This window comes from Saccopteryx leptura, chromosome 4 (assembly GCF_036850995.1).
Source record: "Saccopteryx leptura isolate mSacLep1 chromosome 4, mSacLep1_pri_phased_curated, whole genome shotgun sequence".
NCBI lineage: Eukaryota > Metazoa > Chordata > Mammalia > Chiroptera > Emballonuridae > Saccopteryx > Saccopteryx leptura.
This window is the reverse complement of record NC_089506.1, coordinates 119839249-119845248: the sequence shown is the minus strand read 5'-3', so window position 1 is coordinate 119845248 and position 6000 is coordinate 119839249.

The window sequence follows — 6000 nt, the reverse complement described above, 5'->3', positions numbered from 1 at the left end:
TACTATGCTATTATTCCTTTCTCTGTCAAACCTATTCCATCTATCAAATCCTCTTAGCACACTCCAAACCTCTTTATCCTGCAAATCCCTACCCTCCTTCATTTAATCCAGCTGATAACATTGTCCTGTCTTTTTCCAATAAGCTCCAAATATACAGAAAATGTTTATATAGGCAAAGGAGGATCCTCAAACTCCTCAGTGAAATCTTCTGAACATGGCTTTTAAGGTCTATAATGACCAAGAGAAACATGAAAAAGCAGACAGAGCCCAAAGAGATCAGGCAAAATATCAGCTCTTGGCATATGCCTTTAAAGGCACCAATGCCCCTAAGGGGCCTCATAAGACTCCATCAGGGCCCTGCCTCAAGAATGGAAAGGATGGTCATTGGCCTAAAGCCTGCCTGGCTTCTTGGTCCCCACCAGAGCCATGCCCTTGCTGTTGGAAAAAGGGACACTGAAAGGTAGGCTGCCCCCTCGCTCCTCCAAGGGTGGGTTCAGTCTCTTCCAGCCCTACTCCAGCCACCTCTGACCTAATCTTGCCCACCCTTCTGGGACTTGCCACTGAAGACTGAAGGTGCCCAGGGTGTCGGCACCATCTCATGTCACCATAGACGAGCCTAGGGTAATCATCCAAGTAGCAGATAAGCCAATCTCCTTTTTTATAGACACAAGGGCCACTTACTCTGCCTTGCCCAAATATTTGGGATCTGCTCATCTCTCAAAAATATCTGTTATGGGTGTTAATGGTTTTATTTTCCTCCCTGTTTGCCACAAATCCTTTACACACTCTTTTCTCCTCCTGCCTCAATGCCCCATGTCTATTTTAGGCTGTGACCTACTATCTAAATTCAGAGCCTCTCTCTCTCTCCTTTTTGCTCACTTCTGTTACAAATTTACCTCTACCACCTAGCATAGTGTATCCCAAGGTTCTCCTCACCACCCCACAGCTGCAAAGCTCCAGGGAAAGGCCCCTTGGGTTCATCTCTCCAAGTTAAAGAAGACAGGAGCTCCATCTCCATACATGCTGCAGATGGCCCTCCCAGTCTACCTGAATCATTTCCAGAAATCCAGTATTGACATTAAGCTTGAGACAAAAGCTTAATGTGCTAGAAGCAGTGGTCATTGGGACTTAGTCTCTAGCTACAGAATGTAAAAATGTGACAACAGTTCCAATGCCTTGTGGACCTTTCCTGAATGTGTGTGACTCCTGCTCCTTGGGACGGTTCTCAGACTGAAGTGGGGTTGGGTTGCACTTACAAATAATGTGGAGTGGTGATGGTGTCAACATAGACTTGGTGAAATTACATTAACATGTTAAGGGCATTCAAAACTGCAAAAATTTTATTTTAAACCCTGCTGTATTAGCTAAGAATTTGCTTAATAATCTAAAAGGCTTTAATCCCTTCATTGTATTAAGACACTTATTTTGGTATCTGTTAGTACTGGCCATTTTAATTTTATGTTTATTTGATATTTTTCCAGTCTGCCTCCAAATTGGGACATGGGAAATTAAATGAGTATGATTCACAACACACAAATTGAAGTTAAAAAATAGAAAAGGGGGATATGTTGGGAATCAAAAAGCCAATAGGATTTTTGCAGTTTAGAGTTTTTGGGGACAGAGGTGTGGGGAATTGTCCATAAGCTGACAGTCTGCCCAACCCCCACCTCACTTGTTATGTGAAGTTGAAAAAGGTTGTTAAGCTGTGGTGCTGGATTGTTTATACTCATCCTACCCCCCATGTCCCCTGGAAAGACTGGAGGCAAGTTTCTTCTATCCTTTGTTTTGTGTGAAGTTAAGATGTTATGCATGGTGGGGGTTTTCTGCACTTGGTAAAATTCTTGGGTTGGCTTGGAAATATAATCAGAGATCTTATTGATTTGCTAATGGCCCACTTTGCCCAATAAATAAAGCCAGAAGCGGTTGTGGAGCACACTCTCTTCTTTCCAGCAGCAATTGCAGAGCTCTCCTGACCCCATCCTTTATTTGTTTAAGCCTATTTTCTTAATTCTGCAACATTCCCACTCAGGACCTGGAATTACTAGCTGTGCTGGTTCACGCCAGACATTAATGAATAGATCTAGAAAGAAAATCAGCAAGGAAACAGTGGACTTAAATGAAACATTAGATCAGCCAGATTTAATTGATATCTTCAGAGCATTTCACCCCAAAGCAGCAGAAAATATATTTTCAAGTGCAAATGATACTTTTTCTATAGTATACCACATGTTAGGACACAAAATAAGTCTCAATAAATTTAAGAAGGCTAAAATCATATTAAGCATCTTCTCTGATCATGATGCTATAAAACTAGAAATCAATGACATGAAAAAACTGATAAGCACACAAAGATATGGAGGCTAAATAACATGCTACTAAACAATGAGTGGGTTAACAATGAGAACAAGGAACAAATCAAAAGATATCTTGAAATAAATGAAAATTAGAACCCATTTGCTTCTCCACCCCCACCCCCCTCCTTCCTCTCTGTCTCTCTCTTCCCCTCCCGCAGCCAAGGCTCCATTGGAGCAAAGATGGCCCGGGCGCTGGGGATGGCTCCTTGGCCTCTGCCCCAGGCGCTAGAGTGGCTCTGGTCGCGGCAGAGCGACACCCCGGAGGGGCAGAGCATCGCCCCCTGGTGGGCAGAGCGTCGCCCCTGGTGGGCATGCCGGGTGGATCCCGGTCGGGCACATGCGGGAGTCTGTCTGACTGTCTCTCCCCGTTTCCAGCTTCAGAAAAAATACAAAAAAAAAAAAAAAAAAAAAGAAAATTAGAACCCAACAACTTCAAATCTATGAGACAGGGAATGCAGTTCTAAGAGGGAAATTCATAGCAGGAAATGCCAACCTCAAGAAGAAAGAAAAATCTCAAATAAACAATCTAACTTTACATTTAAAGGAACTTGAAAAAGAAAAACTGCCTCACTAGGTGGTGTTGCAGTGGATAGAGTGTCGAACTGGGATGCAGGGGATCCAGGTTTGAAACCCCAATGTTGCTGGCTTGAGCATGGGATCCTACATATAATCCCATGGTCTCTGGCTTGAGTCCAAAGTTGCTGGCTTGAGGAAGGGGTCATTTGCTCTGCGGTAGCCCCCTGGTCAAGGCACATATGAGAAAGCAATCAATGAAAAACTAAGGTGCTGCAAAAAAGAATGATGCTTCTCATCTCTCTCCCTTTCTGTCTGTTTGTCTGTTCATATTTGTCTCACTCTGTCTCTGTCAAAAACAAACAAACAAACAAAACCAAACAGAAAAAAACTAAGTCCAAAGTGAGCAGAAGGATGGAAATAATAAAGATGGGAGCAGAAATAAACAAAATGGAGTCTAAAAAACAATTAGAAAAGATCAATAAAACCAAGAGCTGGGTCTTTGAGAAGATAAATACTGACAAACTTTTAATTAGACTTACCAAGAAAATAAAAAGATAGGGCCAAAATAAATAAAATCAGAGACACAGGAGAAATAACAACAGACATCAAAGAAATACAAAGCATTCTAAGAAAATATTACAAACAACTATATGCCAACTAAGTGGACAATCTGGGCAAGATGGATATATTCCTAGACACATACCATTTTCCAATACTAAATCAGAAAAAAAATCACATAATCTGAATAGAGAAATTATAGCTACTGAAATTGAAGCAGTAATAAAAAAAACTACCAACAAACAGAAGTCTCAGACTGAATGGCTTTTCTGGTAAATTTTACCAAACATTCAAAGAATTAATACCTATACAACTCAAACTATTCCAAAATACTCAAGAGGATGAAAGACTCCTAAGATTATTTTATGAGACCATCATTATCCTAATTCCAAAACCAGATAAAGACACTAAAGCCTGGCTCTGGCCAGTTGGCTCAGCAGTAGAGAATCTGACTGGCATGTGGAAGTCCTGGGTTCGATTCCTGGCCAGGGCACACCCAGGAGAGGTGCCCATATACTTCTCCACCCTTCCCTCTCTCCTTTCTTTCTATCTCTCTCTTCCCCTCTAGCAGCCAAGGCTCCATTGGAGCAAAGTTGACCTGGGAGCTGAGGATGGCTCCATGGCCTCTGTCTCAGGTGCTAGAATGGCTCCAATTGTAGTGCAACAATGCCCTAGAGGGGCTGAGTGTTGCCCCCTGGTGGGCATGCCCGGTGGATCCTGGTTGGGCACATGCAGGAGTCTGTCCCTCTACCTCCCTGCTTCTCACTTCAGAAAAATACAAAAAATAAAAATAAAAATACAGCCTTAAGTGACACACTAGATCAACTGGATTTAATGGATATCTTCAGAACATTTAACCCCAAAGCAGCAGAATATACATTTTTTCAAGTGTTTTTTGGTAAATTTTCTACGACAGATTACATGTTAGGACACAAAGCAACTCCCAATAAATTTAAGAAGACTGAAATCATATCAGCATCTTCTCTGACCACAATGGCATGAGACTAGAAGTCAAGTACAATAGAAAAACTGAAAAAGATTTAACACTTGAAGGCTAAACAGCATGTTATTAAACAATGAATGGGTTAACAATGAGATCAAGAAAGAAATAAAATATTTTATTGAAACAAATGAAAATGAACATACACAACCCAACATCTATGGAACACAGCAAAAGCAGTCCTGAAAGGAAGTTGATAGCATTACAGACATACCTCAAGAAGCAAGAAAACTCTCAAATAAATATTCTTATCTTGCACCTAAAAGAACTAGAAAAAGAACAACAAACAAAGCCCAGAGGAAGTAAAAGGCAATAAATAATAAAGAGGAGAGACAAAATAAATAACATAAAGGCTAAGAGAAATAATACAAAAGATCAATAAAACCAAGAGCTGGTTCTTTGAAAAAGTAAACAAAATTGACTAACCTTTAACCAGACTCGTCAAGAAAAAGAGGGGACACAAATAAATAAAATCAGAAATGAAAGAGGAGAAGATAAGAACTGATACCACAGAAATACAAAGGAATGAAAGAAAATATGAAGAACTATATGCCAACAAATTGAGTAACCTGGGTGAAATGGAGAAATTCCTAAAAACATACAATCCTCCAAAACCTAATTTGGAAGAATCAGAATATCTGAGCAGATTGATCACAACAAATGAAATTGAAACCATTATCAAAACACTCCCAAGAAACAAAAGTTGGACTGAATAGCTTCAAAGGCAGATTTTACCAAACTTTCAAAGAAGAACTAACACCCTCCTTCTCAAACTATTCCAAAAAATTCAAGAGGAGGGAAGACTTCCAAGCTCATTTTACGAGGCAAGCATTATCCTAAATCCAAAACCAGGTAAAGACACTACAAAGAAAGAACACTATAGGTCATTTCCTCTGATGAACATACATGCTAAAATTCTTTTTTTTTTTGCATTTTTCTGAAGCTGGAAACAGGGAGAGACAGTCAGACAGACTCCCGCATGCGCCCGACCGGGATCCACCCGGCACGCCCACCATGGGGCGATGCTCTGCCCACCAGGGGGCGATGCTCTGCCCATCCTGGGTGTCGCCATGTTGCGACCAGAGCCACTCTAGCGCCTGGGGCAGAGGCCAAAGAGCCATCCCCAGCGCCCGGGCCATCTTTGCTCCAATGGAGCCTCGGCTGCGGGAGGGGAGGAGAGAGACAGAGAGGAAGGCGCGGCGGAGGGGTGGAGAAGCAAATGGGCGCTTCTCCTATGTGCCCTGGCCGGGAATCGAACCCGGGGTCCTCCGCACGCTAGGCCGACGCTCTACCGCTGAGCCAACCGGCCAGGACCTAGATGCTAAAATTCTTAACAAAATATTAGCAAACTGTATCCAGCAACAGAAAAGAAGATCATACATCATGATCAAGTAGGATTTATTCTGGGAAGGCAAGGCTGGTACAATATTTGCAAATCAATAAATGTGATTCATTACATAAACAAAATGAAGAAGCAAAATCATATCATCATATCAATAGATGCAGAAAAAGCATTTGAGAAATCCATACTCATTTATGATCAAAACTCTCAGTAAAGTGGAAATACAGGGA